Source organism: Chlorocebus sabaeus, chromosome 8, assembly GCF_047675955.1.
Source record: "Chlorocebus sabaeus isolate Y175 chromosome 8, mChlSab1.0.hap1, whole genome shotgun sequence".
Taxonomy (NCBI): domain Eukaryota; kingdom Metazoa; phylum Chordata; class Mammalia; order Primates; family Cercopithecidae; genus Chlorocebus; species Chlorocebus sabaeus.
The window spans coordinates 29,106,003-29,123,459 of record NC_132911.1 but is presented as its reverse complement, the minus strand read 5'-3'; the positions used below and the strand labels follow the sequence as shown (position 1 = coordinate 29,123,459).

Genomic DNA, 17,457 nt, shown 5'->3' with positions numbered 1-17,457 from the left:
AGGGCTTTATATAGCAGGGAAGAAATGTAACTATGTGCAGGAAAACAGGAATCAGGGAAGGATAAGGAAGAAGAGCTGGTCAACAGGAAGCAGGTGGTTGGTTAGAAAGTCATGATGAGTGAGGGATCCAGCATCTCATTGTTCAGATGCAGTGATCTGGTGAGTTTCAGTTCCTTGATACTCTGTGGGAGACCTGATAGTTGGTTTCCTGAGAAAGGAACTCAGATAAGACAGATAAGATAGTGAGTGAGTTCTCATGAAATCTGGTTGTTTAAAAATGTGTAGTACCTCCCTGATCCCTCTCTTCCTCCTGCTTAGCCATGTGAAGTGCCAGCTTCCCCTTCAACTTCTGCCATGATTGTAAGTTTCCTGGGGCCTCCCCAGAAGCCAAGCAGATACTAGCATTATGCTTTCTGTACAGCTGGTGGAACTGTGAGCCAATTAAACGTCTTTTCTTTATAAATTACCCAATCTCAGGTATTCTTTAAAGCAGTGTGAGAACTGATGAATACATCTACATATCTGCTGTTTTGTCCCACAAGTCTTCTGCAGGAATCTGTGCTCTGCTTCAGAGGCTCTGCCCAAGGAGAATTCAATCCTTTGGAGGATCATACTAGATCTCTAGCAATAGATTCTTAGGGATGGAAGGGGGCTCTAAGTCCATTTTGCACATCCTTTCCCGTATCTTCTAACTTTCACCATTAAACTCTATCAAGCATGAATTGCTTTCCTCGGCCCTAGATGAAGATGTTAAAACTCAATTTGTGCTGCAAGTTCAAGAGTATCTCTAAACTAAGTGCATCAGCAGCAATGTAGCAGCACCCAAACACAGATTCTGGCCTAGGGAACACATAATAATTATGGTTCAAGAAATTAGGCCGGGTGTAGTGGCCCACACCTGTAATCCCAGCACTTCACGAGGCCCTGAGGTGGGAGGATTGCTTGAGGCCAGGAGTTTGGGACCAGCCTGGACAACATGGCAAGACTCTACCTCTGCAAAAAAATTAGTTGGTTGTGGTGGTATACACCTGTGGTCCTGGCTACTTGGGAGGCTGAGGGGGGAGGAGGTGAGGGCCGCAGTGAGCTATGATTGTACCACGGCACTCCAGCCTAGATGACACAGTGAGACCACTGTCTCTAAAAAAAACAAAATTATTGAACACATGACCAGTCCTTGAGTGCCTATTTGTCCTTTTCTTAGGGCAGAAAGTGTAAATCAATTTCAGTGGACTTTCCATAGAATCAAATGATATCCTCCATTGAGAAAAGAGTGGCAAGCAGGCCTACATAGTCCCCTTACCATAGCACATGGCTTAAATTCTGCCATTTGGGCTAAGAAGTTGAAAAATAAGGAGGTAAGAGACTCTTTCACTGCCTCCTTGCCTAGATAACCATTTGATGTGTCTCAAGGATTAAGTGAAGTAAGGTTTGCAAAGCTTTTAGTACAATGCCTGGCACATAATGAGGGAGAAAGAAATGTTTGTTAATGTGGTGGATTTTACTATTGTCATTGTTGCTGTGGTTGTTACTTGTGTGTTGCGTATTCAGGTGGAAGAGTTAAATTAGCAATCCTGTCTTAGCCTTTTCATGAGTTCCATCTAAATAACAAGCTTTATGGTAATCCTTTATCTAGATCTGCACAGGCTTTCCTGAGATGATTTCCAAACACAATCACACAATTTAAGCTTTAAAAAGGTGGAGGTTTTAGGAGTGCTTTCTGTTCAACAAAAGCATTTAGGATTTTACAGGGGCAAAAACATATATATATACAAATATAAACCTTCCTTGAGCCTAGCACATGGCAGAAATTTCCCAGAGGGCAGTAAACACTTGTCCACGAATGACATGCACACCTAAAATTCAAGACAGAAAGACCTCCCCTGAATCCCTTCCTCTTGCAGGGTTCAGGGGTTATTGAAGTTTGCCTCTATTCTCAAAGACATTCTGACCTCCCCATGTCTAGCCTGCCTTCACCCAAATTGCTCCCAGTTTCAAAGAATAAAAGCACACACAGAGATAATAGGTAGGATGCTGACACTTTGGTCTTACTCACACAGGGTAGCAGTGCGCTGGCAAAGTTTATGGCATTTGAAAATGAAAGTAAAGTTTTGCATTTTCCTGATGGCTGCCAATATCCAGGCACAGAGTCATTGCTTTGCAAACTGCATCCTTACCAACAAACACTCCCCATATTACCTGATACTAGAACTATCAGTTGGTGTATTAAATAGAAATTTAGGCTCAGTCAGCAGAATTATACCACCATTTCATTAAGGCAGAATACACAGGTGTATTGTAAATTGTTAAAACTTTATATTTTCCCAATGCCTCAACATCCCCACAAACTAGCTGTGAACACCCCACCCAGGTGACCAGGTACATTAGGGTGACAAAGCTGGTCCTAGCCCCACGTTCCTCTTCTCACCCTCACATAACTATGACCTAGTGACATTCAAAAGCATCAATGAAATCACTCATTTCTTACGGGATACTCTTCCAACTTCAAATAAAGGCACTTGCCTATGAGTTCTCACTCTCTCTCTCTCCCTCTCTCCTCCCCACCTGCTTGGTTGAGTTCCTTGGAGCTCCTTCCCTATGGCCCCTCCTTCTCTAGGTGCCGAGAGTATAATAAATCCTTTAACTTCCTATGCCTCCACATGCAACTTCCACAGTCGTGTTGGAGTGACCCTTAAAGGCCCCACAACCAAGACCTGGCACAGTGGCTCACACCTGTAATCCCAACACTTTGGGAGGTTTAGGCAAGAGGATCACTTGAAGCCAGGAGTTCAAGACCAGCTGGACAACATAGTGAAGCCCTCTCTCTATAAAAAAAATTCAAAATTAACTGAACATGGTGGCACATGCCTGTTGTCACAGCTACTCAGGAGGCTGAGATGGGAGAATTGCTTGAATCAGGAGGTAGAGGCTGGAGATAACCATGATTGTGCCACTGCACTCCAGCCTGGGCAACAGAGGGAGACCCTGTCTCAAAATAAACAAACACACACACACACACAAAAACACAAGGAGGACTTGCTATCCATTTACAACATAACAGGGATTCTTGGGTGCCTCCTCTGAAGAGAACAATAGAGATTCTCCTCTCCAAGTTTATTCTCCCATGACTGTCCTGCTGAGCCTGCAAACCAGAAACAAATAGACACCTGCCTGTCAGCCCTGAAAAAAAAGAATCCTTTTCCTGTTGCCATTTACTCTTTCTAGCACACACACATTTATGCAGATTAACAGCATCCCCACTGGCCCCATGGCCTCCACTGGCATTCATGGAGCATAATGCTGTCTTAACATAGATTTTACACTGTGCTATTGCCTTTTAGAGTCAAATGGACACCCCTCCAGGACACTGAAAGCTGAGCACAGAATAAAGATGAAGAGGAGGAGGTGGTTGGGCACTTCCCATCACCCCAGGCCCCTGGGACCCTGTGCCCCAGGCCACAGCCCTCGTGTTACTGAAAGGCCTGCAGTTCAATCTAGGTCCTATTGCTCACTGCACAGAAAGACAATCACTGAAACAGCCATTATTGCCAAGGAAGAAGGCTTTAATCAGGTGCTGCAGCCAAGGAGATGAAAGGTCAGTCTCAAATCCATCTCCCTGACCAACTAAAATCAGGGATTTTAACAGGGAAAAAAATGTAACTATATGCAGGAAAACAGGAATCAGGGAAGGATTAGGAAAAGGAGCTCGTGAACAGGAAGCAGGTGGTTGGTTGGTTGGTTGGTTAGACAGTCATGATGGGTGAGGGGTCCAGCATCTCGTTGTCCAGATGCAGTGATCTGGTGAGTTTCAGTTCCTTGATACTCTCTAGGAGACCTGATGGTTGGTTTCCTGAGAAAGGAACTCAGATAAGACAAATGTAACTTTATCAAATTTTAAGAATGGGAGGGTCAATTTCTATATTTATTCAAAAGAAACCATAAACATCAGCTCTATGGGACAATTGAGCCCATTTCACCTGGGCCTTCATCTCAGGACCCAGGGAAATCTGCCCAGAAGAAGCAGGGAGAAGGTTGTCACCCTGTGGCCCTCACCCATTAGGAATAGTGTGGATTGAGGACTGAGAGGAAAAGGATGATGTATGGGGGACCCTGCAGCCATGAGGGGTAGCCGTATAGACTTGTAGGACATTGCAGTAGACCCACCCTGTGCACAGCTGGGGAGGGGCAGACATCCAGGAGTGAGACACGTCCAGTGTGGATTCTAGAAAGCCCCCCTCCCAGAGAGTCGATGGTGCATCCTCTTGGTGACCTGACCCCAAAGTGGGAGGAGGGTGCTCTCCCCTGGGAGTGTTCCCTCTTCTCACTGGGAGTTGACAAGGAAGGAGAATAAGCCACATGCATATAGACTTCACACATTGCCAAAATCACTCTTTCCAGGAATCTCCATAAGAAATGGGTCTCGGAATCCAAAGAACTTAAAACAGAACTACCATTGGACCTAGCAACACCATTACTGGGTATCTACTCAAAGGAATATAAATCATTCTGCCAAAAAGACACATGCACCTGTATGTTCATCGCCATGCTATTTGCAATAACAAAGACATGGAATCAACTTAGGTGCCCATCAACTGTGGACTGAATAAAGAAAATGTGATACATATGCACCATGGAATATTGCACAGCCATAAAAAAGAATGAAATCGTGTTCTTGGCAGCAACATGGATGCAGCTAGAGGCTATTATCCTAAGTACATTAATTCACCATTTCCTTTGAATTTGTGAGACTGCAAAGTAACAGAAAGCCAAATACCACATGTTCTCATTTATAAGTGGGAGCTAAACATTGAGTACACATGGACCAAAAGATGGGAACAAAAGACACTGGGGACTACTAGATGGGGATGGGTGGGAGGCAGGGCAAGGGTCTGAAAACTACCTATTAGGTAACTGCTCAGTACCTGGGTGATGGGATCAATCATACTCCAAACCTAGCTGAATCTAAAATAAAACTCAAGAAAAAAAGAGAGTCAAATTAACTGGAGACTTTTCTCTTACCTCTGACTTTGCAGTGGTGTTTGTTTCCCTCTTGTCTCCTTGTTCTGAGATGAAAGAAGAGCCTTACCCAGCTGCTAATCGCCTGCTCAGAGGCACTGACCGTCACTAGGAAAGGGTGGCAGGGCTCTAAGAGAGCAGAGGCCATGCACATGTGGCTTGCAACCCTGCAAGGAGCTGGAGGAAGCATCCCTAGAGGAGAGAAGTTGTTCACCATCCTTTAGCAGACTTCCTACGCTCAGCTGCCTTTGTGTGAAGGTAAAATCCTAAGCACCTTCTTCATAAAGCTGTTAAGAAACACAGATTTCTTCTGGGCTTCCACGGCCGATGTCACCAGTCCTCCCCTGCACGTGGAGACTGACTTTTGGGCATCTGTAATGAGCTTCTGTGGTGCTGCAGAAAGAGCGCTGCAGCCACAACGCCTGGTTTTAAGAGAGGTAGACTAGATATCTTAAGAACCTTTCTAGACCAGCAACAATTCTAACACTGAGTGAATGAAGAAGAGCACTTTAGATTTTGCCCGGGACCCAGAGTGGGAGAAGGTTGCCTTCCTTGGGACTTGAGCTCAACTAAGGCAGCTAGTTATACCAGACTCACACCTGGATGAGATCAAAACAAGGGGAGACTAGAAAATGGAGAGAAACAGCAACACTATGATTTTTAGTTGTATTCAGGATTGTAAGTCAATACTAAGGAAGCTCCTGGGAAAGTGAGTGCATCCATTAATCAACCTAAACTTAATTCAATTAAGGTTAAAAAGGGGAGGAAAGGGAGATGCTAAAATTTTACCCCACCATTTTCTAGAAATGTCCTAACTATCCAGTTGAGACCTGGGGGAGAAGGTTGGCAAGGGTTCATGTTGGACCGGTCACCTAGGCTCCCAGGCTTGGGATCATCTTGATGAACAGCTGGGACCATCACCCTGTGGCTGCCACTCCCCACTGCTCAGCTGAGTCTTCAGCAGCACAAGGGCTGTCTGTCCTCCTTCCAAGTCTAGACACAACCTCTTCCCTCCTAAGGGGGACGCCACTTTCTAGTCAGCAGGGAAAAGCCAACAGCAATAGTTTTCACATGAGAGAGGTGGGAAATCCCTAAATAAAACAGAAGTCGGTCCAACAGCCCTTGCAATGCCCTTTAAACCCTGGCAAAACAACAGCTGCCTTGTTCTGATTCAATCTAATCTTTCAGAATTTGTGTTCCTGAATTCTCTTACTTGGCCTCAATATAGACAAAGGAAGTACATGACTTTGCCAAGTCAGGTCCTACTGCCCTGCCAAGTCACAAGCATTCTCAAAAACCAGGAGGCCCATATTCCTCCAGGCAGCTACCCTGTGACATACCTGGCACACTGGACTCAGATATCAAGTGGGTTAAAGGGGAATCTGTCTGGGAAGGTTGGACTTTTCGAAGGATCTCAAGGGGTGGTGATGTTTCTTCTTGGGAGTCACTGAGATTTCATGGATGGACTCCAGTGTCATTCCCTGAATTGAAACTCACAGACTGACTGCTGCCTGATGAAGTATGCTCTACAAGAAGCGGATTTTGAGACGAGACACAGGACTGTGTCACAGCAAAGTGGGAAGAATATACTCACCCCTGGGGAGCTAAACTGAACCCCAACATCAGCCCTAATACACCTCCAAAGATGGATATAAAAGTAAGAATCCCATGAATGCTTTTTTAAAGCACTGTGATCTAAAGAGGTTGCAGATTGGGATGGGGTCATCTAGATCTATTTTAAAATAGCCCCGACCCAGAAGCAGGTAATATACAAACTATTTGCTTGTATCCAGAGCTGATTTTGAAAAAACGTCACATCAAAGTAGCAGTGCTGCTGAGTGCTGAGTCTGTGTTATTTGACCACCCTCCATGGCCTTCGTGGTCACACCAGGACACATAAGTCACCCAGGGCCAGGAGAACTTGGTGCAAAGCTCAAGACTTTTAGTGGGTGAACCACTAAATAGAAGCAAATTACCTCTTCTGAAGACCCAATCTTCTCAAACAAAGGGAATTTACTTCATATAAACAAGCACATAAGTGACAAGAAGGCACACACATTTCTAAATCCCTCACCATTATTGCATTAAAATGGCTGGGTGCCAACACCACAATGGTCCCTCTGAGAACAGGGAAAAGGCATGGTCTTCACATAGAGTTTCATGTGGCGAAGAAAAATAAAATGACCCTCGTATTTGGAAAACATATGATCCCCACAAGTGAAAATCAAGCGGATTCCATCCTGTTAAGAAGGAGAGGACGGATTGATGTCTGTCTGCATTGCCGTCCCTTGTTCTGCGGTTGCTTTGGGGAGCTGGGGAAGACAGAATTGGAGATTAAATATTTCCTGTTCCCCTTCAGCAAGCATTCAAGAGGACTTATAGGGCCAGTTGCATTTGGGAAGGAATTGGAGAAGGGCAAACAGAGATATGAAGAGAAAAACAATCATGACACTAGATGAAAGATACAAAGACAAGTGAAATGAAAGATTCCAGTTGTTCCCAAAAGGAAAAGGGATAACATACTTGCAAGTAGCAGTGAATCCCATGGGCTGGAAATCTAAAAGGGAGGGGTCAGTTTTTCCAATATGAGGGATGACAGGAGGGGTCTGGTTCCCTTTTCTTACCCAATGTCAAATTTTCACATTCTAATACCCTAGAACACACATGCACCAATATTAAAAATCATCTCTTTTAAGTGGTACAATAAGGTACAGATTCATGAATTACTTGCATAAGGTAACCCAGCAGAGACTCAGCGCCAGAACTAGTACAATCCTCTAAATGTCCAAGACAGTGGCATCATGATTTGAATTACCCACTTTGGACAGGTAAGTTTCTTGGATGTTAATACACATATGAGCACACCCCAATAAGGTCGCCACATACAATAAAGGACAGTTGGGTACATTTGTATTTCAGGTAAACAATGCATAATTTTTAATATACATATGGGCCAAATATTGCATGAGACATACTAAAACTTATTTGTTATTTATCTGGAATTCAAATTTGCCCAGGCATCCTGTGTTTTTATTTGCTAAATCTGGCAACCTTAATACCAATGGTCTTTGCTCCCCTTTCATTCTGGTCTTCCTGCTAGAAATGCCATCCCCTCTCCTTGTACCTATTTCAATCATGCTCATTCTACAAGGTGTAGGTCGCACCTTGCTGACTTTGCGGGTCTTCTCTTGACTTCTCCCACCCATGCTATTTGTCTCCCTTTATCAACACCTAAAACAGATACTGACGGAACAGCACGAACCAGACTGGGATATGCCGCTGTGTCGTTCTCAAATTGTTTTATAAGCTTTCATTCCCTCTGTCCATCAACATTGCAAGCTACTTGGATGGAAGCCATGCCTGACTCTTTCCTCTGTTGTATCCGGTGTGAGGCTAGGCAGAAGAAGCTTCTCAATAACTGATGGAAAACTGCTTTAGGGCATACAGAGAAGTTGACCTGGGGAAGCTGATGCTATCTTTTTTTCCCCAAGTTTCTCCCAAGGCAAAGGGTGGAGAAGGAAGGGTCTAGAACAGGGGTGTCCAATCTGTTGACTTCCCTGGACCACAATGGAAGAAGAAGAATGATCTTGGGCCACACATAACATACACTAACACTAACAATAGCTGATGAGCTGAAAAAAAAAATCACAAAACAATCTCATAATGTTTTAAGAAAGCTTACGAATTTGTGTCAGGCCACATTAAAAGCTGTCCTGGGCCATATGCGGCCCATGGGCTGCAGGTTGGATGAGGTTGATCTAAAAGGCTCAAAAAATGATTTGCACATAAATTAAAGATGACATTTGTGTGTGAGGTAAGAAGCCACAACCAAATTTTGAAATAGGAAAATTACAAGAGCAGGTGATATTACCGACCTGTAGATTTGCTTCTATGGAAATCTTCTCTCCTTCCAAAGTCTGCAAATACCATGAGTTTCCCTAAGCATCAGAGCTGGAAGGACCTTAAGCATCACCTGGGCCAAACTATCATCATACAGGAGAAGAACTGAGACCTGGAGAGGCAAGTCACTTGTCTACAACCCTATAGTGGACTAGAGACAGCCTCCTGGTCCCCAGGCCAAAGATCTTTCTGTTTGTCAAACTGACCTTCGGTTTCAGGGTCAGAGTCTCATGCCTGGGGGCAGATTTTCAGCTCTGCTCAATTTTTAAAATAACATTTATTGTCTTTTTCTTTCTGTGAAAGGCATTTACTTTTAGTAGAAAATCTGGAAAATACAGAAGTACATAAAGAAGAAAATTCAAATTACCCACCAGCCAGAAAAATGCTATTATGAATATTGGATGTATTTGCTATTATGTCTTTTTCTATGCTAGATTATAAGGGAGACAGGAATTAAATAAATCTTCCTCATCTCTCTAACCTCAGCCCCAGCCCAGTGTCTGGTACATAACAGGCATGCAATTCACACTTGTTGAATAAATGCCTGCATCACTATGCACATCAATATATACATTATAGATGCATACATATGTTTATATAATTTTAAAAGTGGAAGTCATACCATTATAGTTCATCCAGTTTCTTTCACTTAATATTGCATTATAAATATTTTCCAAAAAAATCTTCCTATAAAAATATTTTCAATCACTGCATAGCAGGCTGTTGCATAGCTAAACTGTGATTTACCCATCTCCAATTAATAGACATTTAGGTGATTTCCAAATTATTCTGAAAAACAAATTGTACTAAAATATCTACTTCTGGGCATGAGTCTTTGTGAGAATCAGTCTGTGGGGAAACTGGGTCTTTACTTTCACTATTGGGAAAAGTTTGGGCAAAAAAGTCAGAGCGAAACAGCTACCTAGGATCATTTAATCATCCCTGCATAGGTCATTCAACTCAGCCTCCCTTACAAATCACAAGCCTCGAGACAGACGATAGCATTAGATTATCGACTTAATTTTATCTCAGTTATTGCTTACATGGGGAAGTCACCTCATGTGAGGGTGATAAGAATATCTGAAACAAAGGGCATTTTAGAGGTGATTTCATCAGTCCCACTCTTAGCCAAAGAGCACTAAAAAGTAAATAAATTCCCTCCTCTCCCAAATAAGTTCAAAATATATATTCTAGGACTGTGGCTTTAAATTCAAGAAAAATAAAATAAGTGACTCAAATTCAAATCTAAGTATGACATTTATTTTTTCTAAAAGAAATCTGTCTGTAAGTTCCGTGCAGAACTCACACTTGGCTGGACTTTTTTTCTTTTCTTTTCTTTTCTTTTCTTTTCTTTTCTTTTCTTTTCTTTTCTTTTCTTTTCTTTTGAGACAGGGTCTCACTCTGTCACCCAGGCTGGAGTGCAGTGATGTGGTCACTACAGCCTTGAACGCCTGGGCTCAACGGGTCTCCCATCTTAGCCTCCCAAGCATCTGGGGCCATAGGCACACACCACCATGCCCAGCCAATTTTCTAATTATTTGTAGAGATGAGGTCTCGCCATGTTGCGCAGGTTGGTCTCAAACTCCTGGGCTCAACCAATCCTCCTGCCTTGGTCTTCCAAAGTGCTGGAATTATAAGGATAAGCCACCACACCCGGTTGGTTGAACATTTTTCAATGATGGTACATTACACATCCACTGACATTCAGCAACCTATGAGTTCACGTTGCCGCTTTCACTTTCCCTTTCAGCTAAAGCAAAGCAGAACAGAGCGGATCTTTCAGCGGCTAGGGTCCTCAGTTCTAAGAAGTAAAGGGGATCTTCATGGTATTGTTTTGTGTGCTGCTCTGAGCACTGACATTAAAGAAAGCGGCCAGAGAAGAAGTGGGCAGAGCAGGTTCCTTCCTCACCAGCGTCACCCGCTTTTCTCTTTCGAGTTCAAACTCGGCTTAGGTCCTGGCCTGGGGAAAAGGACATCAGATTCCAGGACTGGCCTGCTGCACCAGGCGGAGAGCATGAGTGCTGTATGGTGTTTAGGCATAGATATTCTGGATGTGACCTGAGACTGCTTGCTGTTTCAGGACCATTTACACCTATTGTTGTCTTGTGAGCCCAGCCATGGCCTGACACGGAACGCCTCTCACGTAATCTTCTCATAGGAATATAACTAATGCAGAGTGCTGTGGCATTGCCAGCCCTCATCTTACACACTGCTCAGGCTGCCAAGGTGGCTAGGATAGTAACATCTGTCTGTTCAGCAAGAGCCTCATTTGCTCCAGTTCAAATATAGGGAGGGAGCTGAGTGCAGTGGCTTATGCCTGTAATCCCAGCATTTTGGAAGGCCAAGGCAGGATGATGGCTTGAGCCAAGGAGTTCAAGACCAGCCTGGGCAAATTAGCAAGACCTCATCTCCACAAAAATTTTTTAAAAAAATTAGACAGAAGGCCAGGCCCAGTGGCTCATGCCTGCAATCTCAGCACTTTGGGAGGCTGAGGGGGACAGATCACTTGAGGTCAGGAGTTCGAGATCAGCCTAGCCATGATGGTCAAACCCCTTCTCTACTAAAAAAATACAATTACAGGCACGTGGTGGCGTGTGCCTGTAATCCCAGCTACTTGGGAGGCTGTGGTGGGAGTGTCACTTGAACCTGGGAGGCAGAGGTTGCAGTGAGCCAAGATCATACCACTGTACTCTGGTCTGGGTGACAGAGTGAGACCCTGTCTCCAAAAAAAAAAAAAAAAGAAAAAAAAATTAGAAGTGGCGGCAGGAAGATCAGTTGAGCCCAGGAGTTAGAAGTTGCGGTGACCTTTGATTTTGCCACTACACTCCAGCCTAGGTGACAGAGCAAGACCCTATATCTAAATAAATAATAAATAAATAAATAAAACAAATGGAGCTATTGGACAAGGAGAGCAAACATTTTTCATCTTAGGAGCTGGTTCTACCTGACTAGTAGTAACCCTGGGAGTACTATCTGAAAACTATCAGATCTTATCCAGAGCGTAGGGAAAAAAGAGTTTAGAGTCACCGAGTGACAGGGCCTGAAGGAAAACCTAGCATACCCAAACCTCAAGCATGTGACCCCTGAGAGCAGGCATTCGTCTGATTTATCTCCGACCCCCAGATGCTGGCACAGTGCCTGGCACACGGTGAATACATGATTACAATGAGACAAAATGAAGACATGGAATACACCATCGATGGAATGAATAAACAAATCCTAAAAGTCTGACGACAGAGCTTAATTCTCTTTATGTTGTTACTGTTGAGTACAAACAAGAAAACCCTCCCTAGCAGACATATTGCCACCCCTTCAAAAGATCAGAATGACTCTAACATGAGACACATCTTGCCAGGGCTGCTGAGGACTCACAGGGCAGGAAGAACAGGACAGAGGAGGTGCTGTCTCTCCTCCACCTCGGGCTCAGCTAGCAAGACTCTGAGTATGCTCCTTGCTGTGGCACCACATTGACTTTTAGATGCTTGCTGGTCTTCTTTGGACTTTCCAAACCTGGTGACTGGCCGCCCTTAGAGCTTCCTAGGTAAGCTCTGTTTTCTCCCAGACTTGAACAACAAAACAAAGATGACACCAAGGGCATTTGCGTAGCCAGCAAGTTCCGAGCATTATAGGCTGAGTGCAGGAATGTGCACCGGTAGCCCGAGTTACTCGGGAGGCTGAGGTGGGAAGATAGCTTGAGCCCAGAGAGTTGGAGGCTGCAGCGAGCTGTGATCATGATTGTGCCACTGCACTCCAGCCTGGGCAACAGGGTGGGACCCCATCTCAAAAAATAAAACAAAAAACGAAACAAAAAAACAATCATTATAACACTCTATTGCTGGGTTTATGTCCTCTACGGATGGATAATACATGACAATGACAGCACAAGGAAAAGCGTGAAGGAGAATATATTAGAGCAAAGTTGTAACATTTTACCTGAATGAAGTCAGTATTAACCTGAGGCAGATTGTGCTGAGTTCAGATGTATCTAGTAATTCCTAGAGCAACCAATGAAAAAATAACTAAAAATCAAAACACTGGAAAAAAAATCAAAAAAGGAACTAAAGTGGCTCACAAAAATATATTTGTTTAACATGAAAGAAGGTGATAAAACAGATACAGAAGACTAACTATTAAATGAGTTAATATCTGTAAAGCTCTCGGAACAGTGCTGGCTACACCAAGTACCCTTGGTGTCATCTTTGTTTTGTTGTTATTTAACTCTGGGAGAAAACAGAGCTTACCCAGCTTTGGAAAGTCCAAAGAAGACCGGCAAGCATTTAAAAACCAGTGTGATGCCACAAGCAGGGAGCAGCGCTCTGACAACCTCAGAATTCTTAAGAAAATGCAACAGTTGACCGGGCGCGGTGGCTCATGCCTGTAATCCCAGCACTTTGGGAGGCTGAGGCGGGTGGATCACGAGGTCAGGAGATCGAGACCATCCTGGATAACACAGTGAAACCCCGTCTCTACTGAAAATACAAAAAATTAGCGGGGCATGGTGGCGGGCGCCTGTAGTCCCAGCTACTCGGGAGGCTGAGGCAGGAGAATGGTGTAAACCCAGGAGGCGGAGCTTGCAGTGAGCTGAGATGAGATCCGGCCACTGCACTCCAGCCTGGGCGACAGAGCCAGACTCCGTCTCAAAAAAAAAAAAAAGAAAAAAAAGAAAATGTAACAATTGTTGGGGGAGAAAGTGAGAGAGGATGGAGATGGCATTGACCTTAAATAAGCCCCCAAGTGCATGGGTCCAAAAGATGCCTTGGAGTTTTAGCCAAGAGAGAAGGCTTGCACAAAGGTGTCAGATGCTGAAAGGGATTTTCTAAAGATGTGTCAGTAACAACAGGGATCGACTGGAGTTGAGCCCGATGGTCACATTAATGAATGACAAGGATAAAACAGAGTTCCAACCTCTGCTCCCGTGCTTCTGCCTTCCAAGGAAAGCAACATTGATGGGCTTGACTCCACAGCAAAAACTTTTCCCATGGGTTCATTGAATTCCAAGCCCAGGAAGTCAGAAACTAACATCCCCAACTAAGCAATGGAGAAACAGAGTCAACAAAAGAAATTGCACTCTCTTGAGGACACACACCAATAATTGACAAATCAACATTCAAGTCCTACCTTTTTGTCTTCAACACCACAGCTCCTATCTCAGTCAAATAAAAAGATCTTTGGTACTGGGCGCGGTGGCTCATGCTTGTAATCCCAGTGCTTCGGGAGGCCTAAGTGGGAGGATCTCTTGAGCTCAGGAGTTCAAGACCAGCCTGGCCAACATAATGAGATTGTGTCTCTATTTAAAACATTTTTAAAACATTAAAACAAAATCAAAATTAAATAAAAATTGTAAGAAAAAAAGATATTTGGTCAAAAATTGGCTTATTGAGAAAGACCTCAAGACTGAGCAAAATGAGTGAGGGTCTATAAGGAAGCACTGAATTGCCCCACATAAGTACAGCCTCCTGCCTTTAGTGAAATCTACCCAATGTATGGAGAAAGCCTGTGTTTTAATTTCCTAGGACGGCTGAAACAAAAGACCATAAAGCAAGAGAAATTTATTCTCTCATAGCTCTGGAGGCTAGAAGTCCAAAATCAAGGTGTTAGGAGAGCCATGCTCTCTCTGAAGACTCCAGAAAAGTCTCTTCCTTGCTCCTCTCCTAGCTTCTAGTGGTGGCCAGCAACCTCAGCATTCCTTGCCTTGTGGCATCGTGATTCCAATGTCTGCCTACGTTGTCACATGGCATTCTCCCCATGTGTCTGTGTCTACACCCAAATTTTCCTCTTCTTACAAGGATACCAGTCATAAGTTAAGACCCACCTTAATACAACATGACCTCACCATGACTTGATCATATCTGCAAACATTCTATTTCCAAATAAAGTCCATTCACAGGTACCAGGGGTTAGGACTTCAACATATCTTTCAAGAGGACACAATTCAACTCATACCAGCCAGCAAATAAAACCACAACTCCATTGCAGGAGGAGCCACAAGGCTGGAGAAGAGATAAGTAGCCCTTACATTTGCTCTCCTGGCCTCCTGCCTCTGCTCAGAGAGCCCACAGGAAGTAGATTGCCTTTCACAGACCCCTTCCCATTGGTGCAACCCTGACCTTCTTTTAACTGTCGAGCTATTCTGCCTCAGAAGCAAGAAACAGGCTCTACCCTGTCTTTTTCTTCCTCAGGGCACCTCACAGATGGGTAAGGAGGGCCAGGACACCATATTGGTTCACTCCTCCCATGTGGACGACACACTGAGGTAGGCCCTTCTTTCCTAGAAAAAGATACACCATTTTCCAGCTTCTTTGCCTGAAACTGGTGAAACAAATTCAATTTCAAATGAAGATAGAAAACCTTATTATATTTCCCAATCTTTGTATGCAGATAGTGGTCCATCATGAATAAACTTCTACTTGCATTAACCACCCTGTTACATCTCAAAATGCTATCACTTATATTGCTTTATTTTATTCCTATAAGCTTCTCTGGAAAATTCGTAGGTATCGTTATGCTCAATTTACAGATAAAGAAAAGCGAAAGCTTGGAAGGAGTATTTTGTTCAAGATTGCACAGACAGTAAGTATAAGAACAGGATATGAAATTCAGCAACTTGGACCCTAAAGTCCATGCTGTTTCCTAACCATTACTTCTCTCCTGGCCTCCCAGGTCCCAGTGGAAGTTGGCTTACTCCTAGACTGATTAGATGAGGAAAATTCATTAGCTATCAAGTAATAGGACATTATCTTGTCTGTAAATTGATCACAAAAAACTTTTTCTTGTCTTGGGCTGGATGCTATTATATCATAATAGAAAGGTGTATAACTGGTGGAAAGTCCTGAGTCCCCAGATGTTCACTGATGGACTGATACCTGAGATTCTAAATATGGTCAGTTCAGCTACCTTAATACCTATCCATGTGCTCCTTTCCCCATCACAGTCTTTTGCCTGATCATCTCTTACTCATGGTCACCCTGCTAACAAGTGGTCAGGGCTCCAGGCCTGCCTCCTACACCCATGATCACTCCCCTAACTGGTGGTCAGGCCTCCAGTCTTACCTCTTACACCTCCTGCATTTGAATGAGGAGAAAGGATGGAGAGTGAGCAAACCACAGTCTAGGTTTGAATTCAAGCTGGAGACATAAGGATGGAAGAAGTGAAGGTTGCCGGAGATGTTATGAAGGTAGAATTGACCCAATGTCGTGATTCACTGGATACAAGGGATGAAGGAGAGGGAGTGCAAAATGACTCACGAGTCTCTGACTCAGATGGCCGGGGTGGCGGAGGGTATTACTCAGGATAGCGAATACAGGAAGCTGTGCAGGTTTAGGGGAGGACCCAGGCATGCTCACTTGAATGGGCATGTTGTATGGGCCTGGGTACTGTCCCTCAGATGCCTAGTGAGCAGCCAGCTCTAGAGGAGAGCTGTCAGGGCCAGAGACTTGGGTAAGAACATTGGATTTATGTCCTGGAGCTACTATGATAAATTACCACAAACTGGGTAGCTTAGTTTGGAGTCTAGAAGTTCAAAATCAAAGCATCCACAGGGTTGGTTCCTTCTTGTGGACCCTGAGGAAAAGCCATGCCATGCTTCTCTCCTTTCTAAGGTTGTGGCCATTCTTGGTGTTCCTTTGTTGGTAAAGAGATTACTCCAATCTCTGCCACTGTCTTTATATGCAATCCTCCTCTGTTCTTCTTGTAAGAACAGGCTTTCTTACAAGGCCATCAGTCTCTGGATGGAGGGCCCACCCGAATCCTGACGACATCATCTTAACTAATTTTATCTGCAAAGACCCTGTTTCCCAATGTCACATTTAGGGTTCTCGGTGGGCATGAATTTTGTGAAACACTATTTCATCCAGTAGAGATGTTATTATCCACAGGCAAATGGAAAGGCAGGCTTGTACACATGAGAAAGCCAGAGAGAAAGACGCAGGAGGAGAGAAGAGCAATGAGTGGAGGAGGCAGGCCAGTGGGAAGGAAGTGGGAGGGTCAATTCCAGGTGTCAACTTGACTGGATTGAGGGATGCCTAGATGGCTGATGAACTATTGTTTCTGGGTGTCTGTGAGGATATTTCCAGATAAGACTGGCGTGTGAGTCAGTGAACAGAGAGGAAGACTAGCCCTCAGTGTGGGTGGGTGCTGTTCAATCTGCTGGGGGCCTAGTTGGGACAAACAGGAGAAAGAAGGGGATGATTTATTCTTTCCATCCCTCTCTCTCACTCTCTCTCCCCTTTCCCCTCCAGAGCAAGATGCTTTTCTTCTCCTGCCCTTGGACATTGGACTTCAGGTTCTATAGCTGTCAGACTCTGAGGCTTGTTCCACCAGCTTCCCAGGGGCTCTTGGGTCTTTGGCCTTGGACTGGGGACTGCATGGTCAACCTCCCTGGTTCTGAAGCTTTGGATTTGGACTGAGCCATGCTACTGGCTTCTGTGGTTCTCCAGCTTGCAGATGGCCTAGCATGGGACTCCTCCATCTCTGTGATTATTTAAGCTAATTTCTTCATAAATTCCCTCTAATGTATCCTATTGATTGTCTCTCTGGAGAATGCTG

The 17,457-nt window shown here is 44.2% G+C and overlaps 1 long non-coding RNA gene across 1 annotated transcript in view; it reads right to left on the bottom strand.

Moving 5' to 3' along the window:
* Nucleotides 1-16,342, bottom strand: part of LOC140712297 (uncharacterized) — a 44,667-nt gene extending 28,325 nt beyond the window's left edge. The window contains exons 1-2 of the long non-coding RNA XR_012093825.1: nt 15,963-16,342; nt 14,032-14,174 (exon numbers count right to left, since the gene is read on the bottom strand). This is a non-coding gene — a long non-coding RNA (uncharacterized lncRNA). The remainder of the gene's footprint in view (nt 1-14,031; nt 14,175-15,962) is intronic.
* Between the last annotated feature and the right edge of the window lie 1,115 nt (nt 16,343-17,457).